The 15,436-nt window shown below is 52.1% G+C and overlaps 1 long non-coding RNA gene across 1 annotated transcript in view; it reads left to right on the plus strand.

The window, feature by feature from the left end:
• LOC135425922 (uncharacterized) overlaps nucleotides 1-15,436 on the plus strand; it is a 337,473-nt gene that overhangs the window by 54,654 nt on the left and 267,383 nt on the right. The window lies entirely within an intron of this gene.

Raw genomic sequence — 15,436 nt, forward strand, 5'->3', positions numbered from 1 at the left:
TCCTGAGATGGGGAATGTTCTGCCTTCTTCTGGAGCAGCATTTGGATGGAGGGGCAGTCCAGAGTCCAGCCTGCCAGAGCTCAAGGAGCATTTGGACATTGCTCTCAGGCATATGGTGGGATTGCTGGGTTTGTCCTGTGCAGGGGCAGGACTTGGACTCCATGATCCTTACAGGTCCCTTCCAATTCAGGATATTCTATGATCCTATACTGGCATATAGAGGGACAGAACTACACACCCCATGCTGGGGCCAGATCCTGCCTAGCTTTACAGGGTGAGAGGATGCTTTTTTGTCAGTACTGAGCCCCCTGCTCTGGTGTCTGGGCTGCAGCTGGATGGCGGACACGTGGGTAGGTACTTGGTCGTCAAGTTCCAGAAGAGTCAGGAACTTCACATGTTTTCACTCGTCATCTTTTTGTCTCAGTTGGTCCCTGAAAGGCTAAGCCTAGCTCTCCAGCTTGTCTGTGTTTTGGTAACATTGCTAGGTATTGGAGAAGGCAGAACTGTGACAGGTCTCACTGAGGTGTTGCTCTCGGGATAGTGCTGGCAGCCTAGAGACCTCTGCACCATGGAAAGAGCTAAGGGAACCCAAAGGCAAGGGGATGGCAACAGAACTGGTAGGGTGTTTAGTGCCAGAGGCTCCTTTTTTTTTTGGGAAGGGCTCTGCTCCAGGAAGCAATCCCCCAACATCCACCCTACAAGAACCTGCTAAAGCTCACCCAGGCCACGGAGGGCTGGGGCAGAAGCACAATGGGTGAAGATATTACTTGGATTGCATTTACTTCCGTGTCTCCAAAGGAAGAGCAAAACCTTGTTTTGTTTTGGTGGATGCTTACCCCTGCTGGCAAAGACGTGGCTGGTTGGCAGAACATTCCCAGGAACTGATTTCATGGCAGATCTCATGGCAGTGGCTATCTCCCAGCTCAGCCTCTCCAGCTCAGCGTTCCCACCGGCCATGCCGTGCCCGGGATCTTCAAAGGAGTCTCTACTCCCACTGCATTCCTGTGCCTGCACTCATCTGTGAACCAGCTCCTGCAGATCAGTGCAGGGCTGGGCAGGAGGCACTGGCAGAAAAGGAGGGAAATGCCTGCAGTTTTCTTACTGCTGACCATCTGCACATCCCCAGTCCTATGCTCTCTGAGAAGTTTTCCCTGGATGAGAATGGTGTTCTCCACTCAGCCTGGCTCACAGTATCCTCCTTGGTTCCTTACTGCATGAACTGGGATTGGCAGTGGGAACTGATCTTCTCCACCAGTATGGGGATTTCTGAAGTATTTCCAAGACGGTTTCTTGGAGCTGGAGGGATCTGCAGAGCCTGTTGCTGGAGTGCAGAACTTGGCCCTGCCCCTGTTGCCCTGGGTGCCCAGCAGTAAATCTCCATGCTCTTCTCCACCCAGTTCAGCAGAGATGTCTGAAAGAGAGGCAGATTCTTGGTGGGGCTCCTGCCTGAGCTTCATACTGCCAGTTTCTGAGCTTCTTCTTGAAAAATTTGCAAGGATGAAGTTCCCTGGGCTGGGAAGACAGGGAGAGGGTCAGGAGAAGAGCAGCAGCCCCTGGGATTTACTGACTTGCCTTCATCTCTCCTGGTGGATTTTTCTTTCTCCCTTTGGCTTGTTGTTTCTCTCCTCTCCGATCTGCTCGTGGCTTGTGGTTTCCCCTCAGTGTAACCTGAGTAGATGATGTGTTTATCTGTGATTACACGACACGTTTTGGCTGCCTCCTTGGTTTCTGAGGTTATTTAGGGAGCCTTAGCCCTCCCCAGCCCCAGGTTCTTTGGGGTCCTCCCACTGGCATGGCACGAAAGGGTTTCAGTGCTTCGTGTTGGCCTGTCTTGAGCATATATGGGAAGGCAGAAGTGTCCTGTGGTTGCCCAGGCTGGTGGGGAAGAGCCCAGGTTCCCCCTGCATTGTAATGCATCCTCTGCTGCACCATGCAGGCTCTGTCTCCCTGCAAAACCTCCTCTTCCTCCTGCAGGCTCTGTCCTTCTCTGCTCAGTCTCTCTCCTCTGAAAGATCCTTCCTGCTCAGTCCAAAAAGGACTATTGTCCTCCTCCCACCCTCCACCCTTGATGTTCTTGCCAGAGGGGCTAGCCAGCCCACCCTGGAGGGCAGCTGCCTGACAGCTCTCAGCTGTGGGCTGCTTGGCTATGGGTCCCTGCCCCCACCTCACTGCTCACCCTGCTGCCTGCACCCTGCTCACACCACTGCCTTCACCCTGACATTGCTCATCCCACTGCCTTCACTGTGCTTACCCTGCTGCCTGCACCCTGCTCACCCTGCTGCCTGCACCCTGCTCACCCTGCTGCCTGCACCCTGACATTGCTCATCCTGCTGCCTTCACTGTGCTCACCCCACTGCCTGCACCCTGCTCACCCTGCTGCCTGCACCTTGCTCACTGCACTGCCTGCACCCTGCTCACCCTGCTGCCTGCACCTTGCTCACCCCACTGCCTGTACCCTGCTCATCCCACTGCCTTCACTGTGCTCACCCCACTGCCTGCACCCTGCTCACCCTGCCCTTGGAGGGCAGAGGCATGGGCTTCTTTGCACCTTGTAGGGCTTCTTCTCCTGGCTGTGGCTGTCTCTGTTTCCCAGGTCCCGTTGCCTTGAAGATCCTGTTTTTTCCCCCAGGTGATGAAGACAGAACAGAGAAGGCTGTGCTGCCCCTCTTGAGCTGTTTTTTTATTCCATAGACACTGAAGGAGCTGCAGCCCAGCAGTTCCTTGGACTCCCTGTACCACCTCAGCTCCTGGGAGGTGAAACCAAGCTGTGACCTGTCAAGAATCATAGAATCATGGAATATCCAGAGTTGGACTCACAAGGATCAATGAGTCCCACTCCTGGCCCTGCACAGGACACCCCAATGATCCCATCATGTGCCTTGCAGCTCCTTGAGCTCTGGCAGCCTTGGGGCTGTGACCAACTGCCCTGGGGAGCCTGTTCAGTGTCCAGCCACCCTCTTGGTGATGAAGTGCATGATCCAGGTCTCTTGCTGAGAAGGTCACCTTGCTCTGGAATATCAGCCAGGAAACTCCTGCCCTTCTGCCCCTGTTCTCCTGAAAAATGTTTTCTCTTGGCATCCCACCCTTTTAACCTGTGCCCCAGGTTGTACCCCTGGGGTTTTTCTCTGGAGCAGCCTTTCAGGGGCTTGTGGGCTTCCCACTTGGTGAGAAGTTTCATCCTATAGTTTGTGCTGGTGGAGGGCAGGCTGGTCTCACTGCTGGTCTCACTGCTGGTCTCACTGCTCTTTGAAACCATCCACCCCTGCTCACCAAAGGAATGGCTGGGCAAAGCCCTGACCAGCCCCGTGCCTGCTCGAAATCACAGGTCTTTTTTTACTTGGGAAAGTTTAGTTTTTCTCTTTAGGAGGAAAAAATGAAGATACCCTGCATTGCTGTGACCTAAACGAGTGGAGGGAATGGAACCACAGCAAGTTTGAGGATGACATCAAACAGAGGTCAGAGCTGCTATTCAGAGGAACATCAACATGTTCAGAAGGCTGGCAGGAAATTCATGAAGTTTGGGGCAAATGCAGGTCCTGGTATGGATTATCCTTATACAACAGGAAGCTGGGAAGGACAAATCAGGATCTTGTCCCCCATTTTGGGCTCCTCTACAGAAGAAAGGGGTCAGCAAACTGAGGAGTGTCCAGCTGAGGTGGCTGGAGGCTGGAGGATGTGATGTCTGAGCAGAAGTGGAAGGAAGCAGGTTTGCAGCACGTGGAGAAGAGGAGCCTGGTGGGGATCTAACTGCCTGGGCCACTGCCTAAAGACACCTGCACAGAAGAAAAGCCAGATCAGGAGCACAGAGAAAGGATGGTGGCAGTGGCAACATGTTGGACTGAGAGAAATTCTGATGGGACATAAGGGAAATGGAAATGGTCAAGCACTGGACAGAGGCCTTGAGGCCAAAAATCCTCTCCATCTTTGGAGGTTTTCAACACTCAACTAGACAAAGTCTAGCCCTGAGCAATCAGATCTAAATTCAAGTTCAGCCTTGAGCAGGGGGTTGGAGGAGAGACCTCCAGAGGGCTCATCTGACCTACATTTTTATTCATTTCTATAATTCATTGTGCAAAATGATTTGCAAATTGCTTCTTCCTGGGTATCTTCACTTCTACATGTGCTGCCTTGCAAATCACAAGCTGTGCAGCTAAAGACATAACCTGAAATTTGCCCAGAACATCTGTAATTACTCAGGAGTGTATTAACTGAGAGATTACAGGAGAGGGACAGTGGGCTGGAGCTAAGCTATTAGACAGGAGTGTCCTATAGCTTAGTTCAGCTCCTGAATTTGTCATTTGTTCCTTACCTAGATTCTGGAGAAGCTTCTAGGTAATAATACTTTTAAAATAATACCTTATGCTGACTCTAAATGCATTTCCAGCACAAAAAAAAAAAAAAAAGAGACCTGGATTTTTACTTTTTATACAGCAGGGATTGGGAAAAGTCCTATGTGAGCATGAGGAGACACAAATCTTCCTAGTTTGTCCAATACAGAGACCAGGTTGTGCCTGTGCAGTGCTGTGCTCACTCGAGTGAGATTCACCAGTAGCTGTGAATGCCCACAGGGGGACAGGGAGCAGAACTATGTTGTGTCTTTATGTAAAATGGAGATCTTATAGGTTCCATAACCTTCCTGTGACAAACACAGCAATAATGAATGTGGCCTGTTTCACTGCCTCTGAGTTTACACCACGGCAGACTGCTCATGTTTGGCTTCTCAGTTATATCAGCCACACCTCTGCCCCTGCAAATGTTGCATTGTCAGATGTCTGGCTGCCTCTCCTGCACTCCACCACCACCACTCTTTGCCTTCAGGCTCCAGCCAACCCCACCACAACCCTGGCAAAGGTATGTGGAGACAATGCTTTGGACTTAAATCCCTTGAAATCTGCCTTTCCTCCAAGGGTTACCTGCTCTTGGCTCTCCTGTACCTGTGCAGGAGGAAAAGGAAGGACTGGGTGGAGGGGTCTTCTCTGTCTTTAAGTGCAAATGACCCATGTGACGTTCCCCATTATAGCATTTGTATGATAACACTTGCAGATACTTCCAAATCCTATTAGAGCCAGCCACCTTCTGGCACTGCCCCTCCCTGGAGGCACAGGGACAAGGGCACAGGGTGTGGGACCACACAGCTGAGCCTGAGCAGAGATGGAAGAGTTTCATAAGAAACAGCTCTGGGCTGGGATAAAGAAAGTCATGTTTTCAGCCTGTGAAAGGGATGATTAATTGCACAGTTCTGTTTACCTGCTTCTTGCTCTCCTCTTGTTAAAAATATCCCTGGTTCTCCCATGTAACCAGCTCATGGGATGTGTGCAGCAGCACAGAGGGTGAAATCTCCAGGTGAAGACCAGACTGTTTCTCATGGGCCTTTTGGACCATCTTCCTTTTCCCCTGCAGGGCTCCTGGACTCTCAGAGCTGACCTTAAATTTCCCCTTAAGCTCTGCCAGGGGAAATTTAAGTTGGATATCAGGAGAAAATTCTTTACAGAGAGAGTAATCAAGCATTGGAATGGGCTGCCCAGAGAGGTGGTGGATTCACCATCCCTGGAGATTTTTAAAAGCAGATTGGACGTGGCACTGAGTGCCATGATCTAGTAAATGGACTGGATTTGGACCAAGGGTTGGACTCGATGATCTCAGAGGTCTTTTCCAACCCAATCGATTCTATGATTCTATGACCTGGGAATGGAGATGAACACGGACTGGGTCTGTGGCCATTCCCAGCCAGCAGGAGAGTTCCTGTCCTTGACTAAATTAGAGCAGAGATTGGGGTCTGAGCAGAGCAAGGCTGCTCACTTGCACGGGCTGTGCACCCTGTGTCCATCCCAGGTTGTGGTGCATTTGCTATTAAAGGCTGCCAGGCAAGGAACACAGGAAACAGGGAGGAGGAGGGGACGTTGTGAGGCTGGTCTGATACTGTCTTCCCTTCCATAAAGCTGCTGCATTATCCCCTGTGGGCAGCAGTCGGTCAGGGTAGGGATGTTTGTGATTTAGAGGGTGTCTCCTCAGGCTTGTCTTTGAGTGGATGGGCCTGGGAGAGCCCAGATCTGCGTGCAGACCCATCCAGACAGCCTCGCTCACAGCCCACCTCCTCACCAGCTGCTGACTGACACACCCATCCCAAGGCCTCTGCAGCACACCCCGAGATCACGAGCCAGCAGAAACACAGAAATCTGGGGTGTGGTTGTGGCTGGTTTGAAATCCATCTCTGTTTGCTGAGGACAGTCCCCTCCAGGGAGTAGGAGACAGGGAGCTGTAGACACACCAGGAGATGTGGCAGTGCCTTGGCTTCCCTTCCTTGTGCTGTGCAACATGTGTGCAAGAGAAATTCCTCCCCAAGCACCCGGGGACTGCAAGGATCCTTTCAGTGAGACTTGTCGTGCTGGAAACTGAGTTCACTCAAAAATAGGGGGCATTAGCAGATGTGCTTCCAGAGAATCCCATGTAAATGTGTCAAAGTGGAGGGAAGAGGAGCTTGTAAGCAGAGCAGACCTGGCAGCAATTGCTGCCTGCATCTCTACAGAGGTGGGGAAATTACCACAGGGGTGGAAAAGGATGGAGGAGGTTATGGGGACAGCAGCAGCACCTTCCCAACCCCTATGGCCTGCATTACCCACTGTGCTGGCCTGGCTGAGCCATGCCTCTGGAGCTCGAGGGGGTGCTGTGGTGTCCAAAGTTGTGTCCAAGTGACTTGTAGTCATGTCCATTGTTGCAACCACCAGCCACCAGGTCCTCAGAGTTGCAGAGACTGGAGAGTCTGGGTTGTCCCTTTGGGATTCCTGTCTTCAAGCTCTGTCTTCTCACAAAGTCCTGAAATATGGATGAATTTTTTACAAAACCTGTCATTTCAGGCTGTTGCAGGGCTCCAGATGCTGGATTTTTAAGAGCACCTACTATACTTCAGGTGTAAGAAGCACCCAGGATAATTTCCCTGTGTTAAACTTAGCTCTGTGTTTGCTGTCAAACCCATCCAGGGCTGTAAAAAGCAATCACTGTATTGAAATCTTCTTAAGTTGTTCCCAGTGAAAGGTGCTGGGCTAATTCAATTAAGGGCCTGGCACACATGGATTTTGGGAGCTGGGGTGGAGGATGAAAGAAAGCTGAGAAAGAGGGAGAGATCCCTGTGGAGGCAGAGAGCAGTGTTCCCTGGGCTCTATGTCCATCCACCTAATTGCCCTCTGCTTTTAATCAAAGGGACAAAGGCTGCCCCTTGCCTTCTGCCCCCAGCACAGCCTTTTGCAGGGGAGAGGTTTGGGGGTGCCCCCTCTGCATGTGCAAGGACAGAGCTGCTTAACTCCCCTTTGGTCTGAAAGGATTTCCCCTAATCCTGACCTCTCCCTGCGCTGCTCAGACGCCGCTGCGGAGACCAGGGCGTTAGTGCCGGCTCTAATCCCACCCCACTGCTCTCCCCTCCTCGGGGGGCACTCACCCCTTTTCAGCCCCTGTGTTTGGGATTGAAAAGCTTGCAAAAGCCTTTGGAGTTCGGTTCAAGAGCCACATTCCTCAGGACACAGACCACTCCCCGGGAGCCAGATTGCAGCGGCGAGGTTGGAGCTCTCCTGGAAACCCCACTCAGACACTGAGGTGATTGAGGGTCCAGAGCGGCACCGGAATTTGGGCTTGGGGGTAGTGGAGCTGTGCCCCCTCTTTTCTTCTTGGGAAGATCTGACGAGCTGTTTCCACCTTCTTCTGTGAGGTTTTGCCCCAGGAGCAGCAGACAGAGCCCTTGCAGGATGGTGTCTTCTGGCTAAGGATGCTCTGCCATCAGATTTATGTCTCATGCTGCTGAGGCTGCTATTGCCAGACACAGCTTCTCCCACGCAGAAGTGTTTTCTCCGCTGCAAAGCCTGGCAAAAAACATGCTTTTCTGAGGAGCAGGAAGCACAGATCAAAGTGTCCTCTATCCATGGACTTCTGTGTCATTTTTCACCTGGCTAATTGCTGTCTATTGATGTGTGCAGTCCCAGGCAGTATTTGCCATGAGAGGACAGGCTGGTTATCTGGCTGTGCTGGCAGAAGACTATTCAGGCTGATCCATGGATACCCAGAGGTATCCCTAGGGATACATGTCACCATGTATATGATGGCTGCAAAGGCTGGAGAAGTGGAGTGTCAGGGCTGCAGGACAGTGGGAAATGGGGTAAAGAGGATGTTTTCTCCATGGTTCCCTGGCAGCTCTTCCTGCCCGCAGTGTCTCAGGCTGGAAAGAGGAGGGGCAAATTCATGAACAAGCAGAGTCCCCAAGTAGGGGGGCAATTACAAGATTATGAAGGACCAGGTATGAGCTTAGGTTTTTTCCAGAAAGCCAACACAGGTAGTGATGGGGAGAAAATGCTGTGGTCTGCACTGCAGAGGAGACTGCAGCGTCTTCTGCAAGGGGTGGAGAGAGAAATTCACTGTCTGGATTCACGTGTTTGCTCACTGCAGTTCCCTTTGCCTTCAGCAAGGGACAAGCTCCCACCATCAGCCCAGTCCTGAGGACCTCAGGACATCCCAAAGGAGGCATCAGACCTGCTAGGAGAGGAACAGGCTGCAACGTGAGGATTCCTCTTCATCTGAGACACTGCTCCAAGGACAGGACAGCTTGGGGACATTTCAGAAGTGCTGAAAGCTCTCAATGATGGTGGGGAGCTGAGTCAACCCTAAATGAATTCACACAGGCAGTGTCAGGTTGTGGCTGGATATAAGTTAGGGAGTCACACTTGGCACGTCCGGTGGCCGAGGGCTCTTTGTCTCCTCTGGTCTGGCTGTGGAAGGCTGTGGGGATCAGGTTTCTGAGGTGCTCTGGGCTGTTCCATCGGGACACCCATGTGTGAAGCTGCAGGGCAGTTTTCCTGCTGCCAGCCATGCTTCACCCACAGACCTCAGAGCGGGCTCTGAGGAGATTGGGGGCATTTTGGACTTGGGCCATACCAGCACATTCAGCTGCAGATGGTTACAGGAACAGATAACTGGTCCTGCAGAAATTCCAGGAAGTCTGATCACCCTGGAACATAGATCCTATTCACATTGCCTGTAACCTGAGAGCAGCTCTTCGGAGCTGGGATTAGCGAAAGTATTTGGCTTCACCTGCCCTACTCCTAGGGAGCTAGTGGGCCAGGGCTAAACCCCTGCCCGTGGGGAAGGAGAGGAAGGGTTTTCTGCAGGCTAACGTTGGTCCTGGCATGGGAGAAACTCACTTCTGCTCTGGTAATATCAATGGAGAGGTGTGAGCAAGGGCTGCACCTGGCTAACTCCCTTCCTGGATCACTGAGGGGCACAAAAATCTATAAATGAGGGGTCACATACATGCCTTGCACACTCAGACTTGTCTGCAGAGTCAGGCACGTGCAAAAAGGTGTGCTCTTGCCTTGCCACCCTGAAATATCACGGGCAGCAGAGATGTGAACAGCTGGAGGTTGCATGGTGGGATGGGGTAAGCAGGGTGTATGAACAGACTGGCCTCTGGAGACACTAGCAGGGGAAAAGCTGAAATCTGCACCTGGAAAATTGCCCTTTTTCATTGCTGAGGTTTATCCTGCCCCCCAAGACTAGGTAGGGATCTGTCCCTGCCCTGGGGGATGGCACTCAGTCCCACAGTGGATCCAAGGAGGTGATGGGGCTCCTTCCTCAAGGGAGGGGTTGTAGGTATCCCAGCAGTGCCTGGCTGGGCAGGGATGTGCCCTATGCCCACTCCTGGAAGGGGGGAGCACAGCTGTGTGGGAAACCCCTGCCTGTATCTGGAATCTGCAGCTTTGCTTCCTGGGGAAAAAAGAGCCAAGAAATCCCCTGGTGCCAAGGATTCAAGTTAGAAAGTTGCAAAACAAGCTGATAAACTGGACAGAAAGTCACCGGGGCATATGGAACTCACCATGGCTGGAGCCAAGTTAGGTGTTTAGTGGGCCCTGCTGTCTAAATTTCTGTCCCAGAAGAAAGGCAAATATGATAGTTTTTTTGAAAGATTGACCTAGGAAACTAAAGATCAGTGAATCTGACTTCTGCACTGAGCAAATGATCAAAATTGTTATCAAAACCTAAATGAATAGACATGTCCATGTTCACCTGGAAGAAGGTGGTGCTTCTCCAGGGCAGTGAGCTGAAGGAAGAAATATATGTGTAAATCAGGGGGAGTCACTGGGAAAAGTGTCCTTGGTTTTCCTGACAAGCTCCATCACTAAAAGGTCACAGTCTGAGCAACAATGTCATTATGTAGGTTAGAATGGGTGGGGAAGATGATTTGCCAAGGGAAGATGATTTGCCAAGGGAAGATGCCAGCAGGTGTAAATCCAGCTAAAAGAAGGGTCTTTCTATGGCAGTAACTAAACAGTGGCACTCACTGTTATACAGGGTTGGTGAAAGCCAGGGGCATTAAAGGCTCCCAAAAGCAAGCAGATAAAGCCATGAGGGACAAATTCACCCAACATCCACCGTCTGTCAGCTGGGAGGTATCTGAAACACAGCTGGGACATGCATTTCTGTTTCTGTGACTTGTGCTCACGTCTCGCTGACTGTGAGGGGGCAGGACGAGTGACCTCAACTTTTCTTTGTGCCCCATCACTCCAGCAGTTGTTGTATTCTGAAGTTACTTGGGCTTTTCTTGGCATCTGTTTCTCAAAGGCCCCTTTTGCTGAAGGCTGAGCCCAGGGCTGGGTGCAGAAGCATTGCTGTGCTGCTGGGGCTGGGGCAGGCTGTGGGGCAGGCAGGACAGGGCATGCACGTGGGGGAAGGAAGGGAGCTGGCTGGTGCCATACTCAGAGAGCCTCTGGAAGAACTCAGGCATGACAGCCAGGCCCTGAAGGGCTGGGGGTCCCACTGGGGTTAGGAAGGATGCTCAGGAGGATGGATGCCCCTTGAGCACCAGCAGTGCTGCTGCCCCATGGGTTTCTTCCCTGGCACATCCTGACGGACAGCACTGGCCTCTGCGAAACCTGAGGCCACACGGGGTTGATAACAGTATTGGAGAGATGGTTGCAGGGTCAGAATACCACCTCCAGACCCTGCCATACCAGGAGGGCTTTCAGACACCCAAAACCAGCCGTCAGAGACACGCTTGGCTGAAAGGCAGACGCTGGAGAAGACACGCAATCAGGCCGGGCCAGGGGGCCACGTATTTGGGGAGGGACAAGCCTCTGGATCAGTTGCCAGACAAAGGTGGGCAGGCTTGAGTGCTTCACCCTGCTCTGCTCCAGCAGACAAGTCTGTGGTGCAGTTGGCCTGGGGGCAGCAGCTGCATTAATCCTGACCCTGTTCTTCATCTAAGGCTCTGCCTGAAAAAAAAAATGAGTGTGTGCCTTGCACACCCTCCTGAGCTATCTGTTCCCTGTGCTGTGCAAGGAGGAGAGTGTGACACAGAGGGACAGCTCTGATGCTCTGGTCTCCCCTTCTGCCAGGAACTTGCTGCAGGATTGTGGTGGTGCATTCCCTACCCCAAGCTCAGATCTATGGCTCAACCCAGGACAGGGCTTTGAAAGTGGGCTGGCCAGTCTTGAGCCCAGAGAAGCAGTGATCCATCAGGTCCCCAGGTCACTCATTCCTATATTTTATTGCTTTCCCTGCTGCAAAGCATGTGTGTCTGCTGCATTTCACCATCTGTTCTCTGCAGAACCAAAACCCACCTGCCCTCAAACACCTCCTTGTAGGTGTGCAGGCTAAGCCACACCTCGAGCACCTCTCCAACAGCCCAAAGCTGCTGCTGCCTCTCGCTCAGAGACAGCTTTGCTCAACCTTAACTCGTGGCTGTGACCTCTCCTGCATTTCCTCCAGGTTGCCAACAACTGTTTTGAAGTGCTGACAGCGGAGCTGTGCCCACATGGCAGCGATGGACTTGCTCCCACCATGCTTGGGGATACAGGCTGCTTCCCCTCTATTCACTGTCCCTCTGCTGAAGCCCCAAAGACTGTTTGCCAGCTAAGCTCTCTTTTGTCCTGGGAGCTTATGCCCAACTCAGGTTGTTTCCACAGTTGCCTGAGGCTCTTTCAGTGCTGCTGCTTTCCAAGGGAAAAGACCCAGCCCTGTACATGGACCCCCAGTCATCCTTCCTGGAGTTATCTGTCCATGTTTGTCTTCATCCCTCCCTGCCCTCTGCCCTGCATGGGGGGAAGAGAGGGGAGGTGTCCCCCATGCTTCTCCAGAACCACATGATGATATGAAGAAATTCAACAAGAAAATATTCTCGTTAACTGAACCATAACAATGTTCAATGCACGACCCTTGTAAGCCCAGCTTTCCATCGAGTTCAGAGCACTGGGGAATGTACCTGCTGCTGATGCTGCTTGTAACTCCCCAGGTTCCAGGCCTCACCTTTAGATACTGCACAGGACCCTTCATATCACACACCCTCAGCATCTGGCCTGGCAAGCTCAGGAGGGAGTTGATAACAATATGCAACAAATGGTGCAGTAAATGGGATGTATTCCAGCCCTGTAGAAAATCCACTGTTGCTGTGTGTGGTACAGATTGTTCAGTGTCAGAAAGGATGGAGGAGAACTAGAAAAGGCCCAGAGGACAGTACTGAGTTATGATCAGAGGTTTGTACAAGCAGCATGAGGCCTATGCTGGTCCAAGGGCTGGTGAGCATGGGGAGCCTGGCACCTTGGACAACTGAGTATTTCATTACTTCAGAGAGCTGCCCATGCCAAGGAGAAGGCAAGGGCTTTATACATCACTGCTCCACCCAGGTGTGAGTGACATCCATTCAGCAGCCTCTGTGTTCTCAGGTTGGACTCCAGCTCAGCCAGACTACAGGGAAGACAAATCTCTGTGAGCACTGGAAAGGAGGATCTCTCATTTTAAGAGGACACATTGCATCAAAGCAGGCAGAGTCATCCAGCTGAATGGCTGATCTGTCTCTGTTTCCCAAGGTTATCACTCTGTATGGACTCTGCCCCAAGTCTTGGCTAACTTTTCCAATCCCACCATACAGCATCATTTCACTTTGGGATAACTCTGGGATGCTGCCAGGGGACTGAAGGTCAGGCACTGTGTGTTTGCTGAGGGCTTTCCCCTACCACCAGGGCCATGTCTGACTCCAAACTCCTTGGAGCTGGGCAGAGGGCTGCCATCCTGTCCATACTGCCAACCTCAAGCTGTCCATGCTGGGCTGACAACGAGTTTTGAGCTGCTTGATGGAGGCTTGGAGCAGAGATGGGACAGAAGGAAGCACAGACCTGGAAGCCAAGGCTGGACATGTTGGTTTGGAGAGATAAGGGTCAGCTTTGGGCATAGTTCTTCATCCTGGCAGCACCAGCCAGTGCCTGAGGCAGCCCATTTGCTTTAAGATCTTGAAAGCCTCAGGAGAAATTTCCTACAGCAGGCTGACAGGAGGCCAGCTGGGATCTTGCACTTTAAAGTGTCTGTACTTAAGGGATTCAGTGTTAGTGTGACAAGGAGCAATTCAGCTGGGGGTGAGGACCAGGTCTGGATCCTGGACCGTCTTCATGATGCTCTTTCTTGCTCTTCATTTGGATGTTAGGAGCTAATGGGCTGAATTAATAACCCCTCCAACCCAACCCTGGCACCAAAGAAAAGTTCCAGGTTTCCCAATTCTCCTTGCAGGTACTAGAAATCACTTTCCTTCCTTCATGGCCCCTTTCATGACCCCGGGCCCACTGCTCCTACCTCTGCACCTTCCTGCTACCAAGAGGCTGCAGAGCATCCAGACCTAAGCAAAATACTCAACACAGCTGGGACAAATGCTGGTCCTGGATCCCTAAGTGCCTTTGGGTGAGAATAAATAAACTCTCCTTGTGAATGCTGGGCAGGTACCACCCAAACAATTGACCACAAATATTCAATTACAGTTTGAAATGCGTTGGCGCCAACCTGCTCTCTCGAGAATGCACTTTCCTAGGCAAACACTCAGAAAACCCACATCATAAGCTAAATTGCTCCCTGAAAACAAATTTCTGAATAATTTAAGTAACCACTAGTGGTGGGAACTGGGGATCTGCCATTGGAGACAATATCTTCAAAAGGCAGAATTCCCTGCTTGGAATCGATAGGTGGGACAAACAGCTCATCTCACCTGGTTTTCAGCCCCTGCTGCCCCATCCTCTCACCCCACAGGATGGCGAGGGTCACACCTGGGCTGAAACCATCTCTTTGGAGCCTCTGCTCTTCTTTGGTGTGTTTCTGCTTCTGTGCTGGCCCGAACAGGAGGCCATGTGTACTGACAATGAGACCAGGAGCACAGGGCCAGGTGCAGGCAGGACCCCATCCAAGGGGGTGCCCCTGCCTGGAGGCTGATCTCTGGGATGAGGACACGCTTCTTGCTTGTCAGCCTCCTGACTCTGATGCTTCTCCATGCCCTGGAACTCTGGGTCAGTGCCCTGGCCAGTGCCCAGCACCTTCCCAGGGGGGCTGTCTGAAGGACCTGCTCCAGCTCACGGCTGCTGGGGCATTTCCCTGGACAGGGAGACTCGGAGCCCAGCCCTGCCATCGCCTTGCAGAGCCAGCTCTGCCAGCGTGGGGAGCGTGACCTTGTGACTCCCTACAAATCCCAAATTAATTAATCCCGGGGACGCTGGGGCGGCATGAACAGCCTGTTTGATTTCTCTGCAGTTTTTTTCTGGGGCTCAAAGGGATTAGTGCAGGCGGGAACAGGGAAATATAACAAGGGGCTCAGCTTTCAGCTCCCGCTCCCAGCCAGCAGACTTCTGTTCTTAGCAGAGGTATTAGCAGCAGTAATCCACAATGTCTCTGAGCACTATCTGTGTGCGGCATCCTCTTCCTCTCCCCCTTGCCCTCACATGTGTGTTCCCAAACTCAGCTCACCATTGTGTGTGTGTGTGTTCATGGTCCTGCCTGATGAACTTGCACCCTCCTTGTCCCTGCTGGACACACGTCCCACCACCATATATCCCATGGCACATGCAGTGCCCCACACAGAGCCCACATAAATTACTCTGCACTTGTTGCATGTCTGTCCCTGTGGCTCAACACACTTTATGTACAACCCATTGATGCACACACGTGTTCTTGGGCTTGGGCATGTCTGCATCCATCCCCATGCACGCACATCTCGCTCACTTAAACTCATGTGGGGTCACAGTCTGCCCTCCACAGTCTCATGACCCTCCTTCCCATGCTCTGCATCAAATTCTGTCTCTGCTCATGCTGCAGTTTGTGGGCTCAGGCCATTTGTCTTAAGCCATTCTTCTAGGACTCCACATCTTGCAGTGTTGGGCGTGCTGGTCCCCATGGAGAATGACACCATGGGAGTGGTGCTCCAGAGTCAACACAGGAGGTTCAACCCCTTTATTAAAAGGAGTTTTGTCACAGCCTAAGCAGGTACCAAATGCAAGGATCCATTTGGGCTTGGCATCATCTCAGGGCAAAGAAGCCTTTGATGGAAATGGCTAGGATGGCACCATCTGCCTCCTCCAATAGCTCTGTGAGCGCAGTTGTTGTCTGTCCCACCTTTTAGAACTCCTGGGGTAACTGGGAGCAGAGGGCA

This window comes from Pseudopipra pipra, chromosome 22 (genome assembly GCF_036250125.1).
Source record: "Pseudopipra pipra isolate bDixPip1 chromosome 22, bDixPip1.hap1, whole genome shotgun sequence".
NCBI lineage: Eukaryota > Metazoa > Chordata > Aves > Passeriformes > Pipridae > Pseudopipra > Pseudopipra pipra.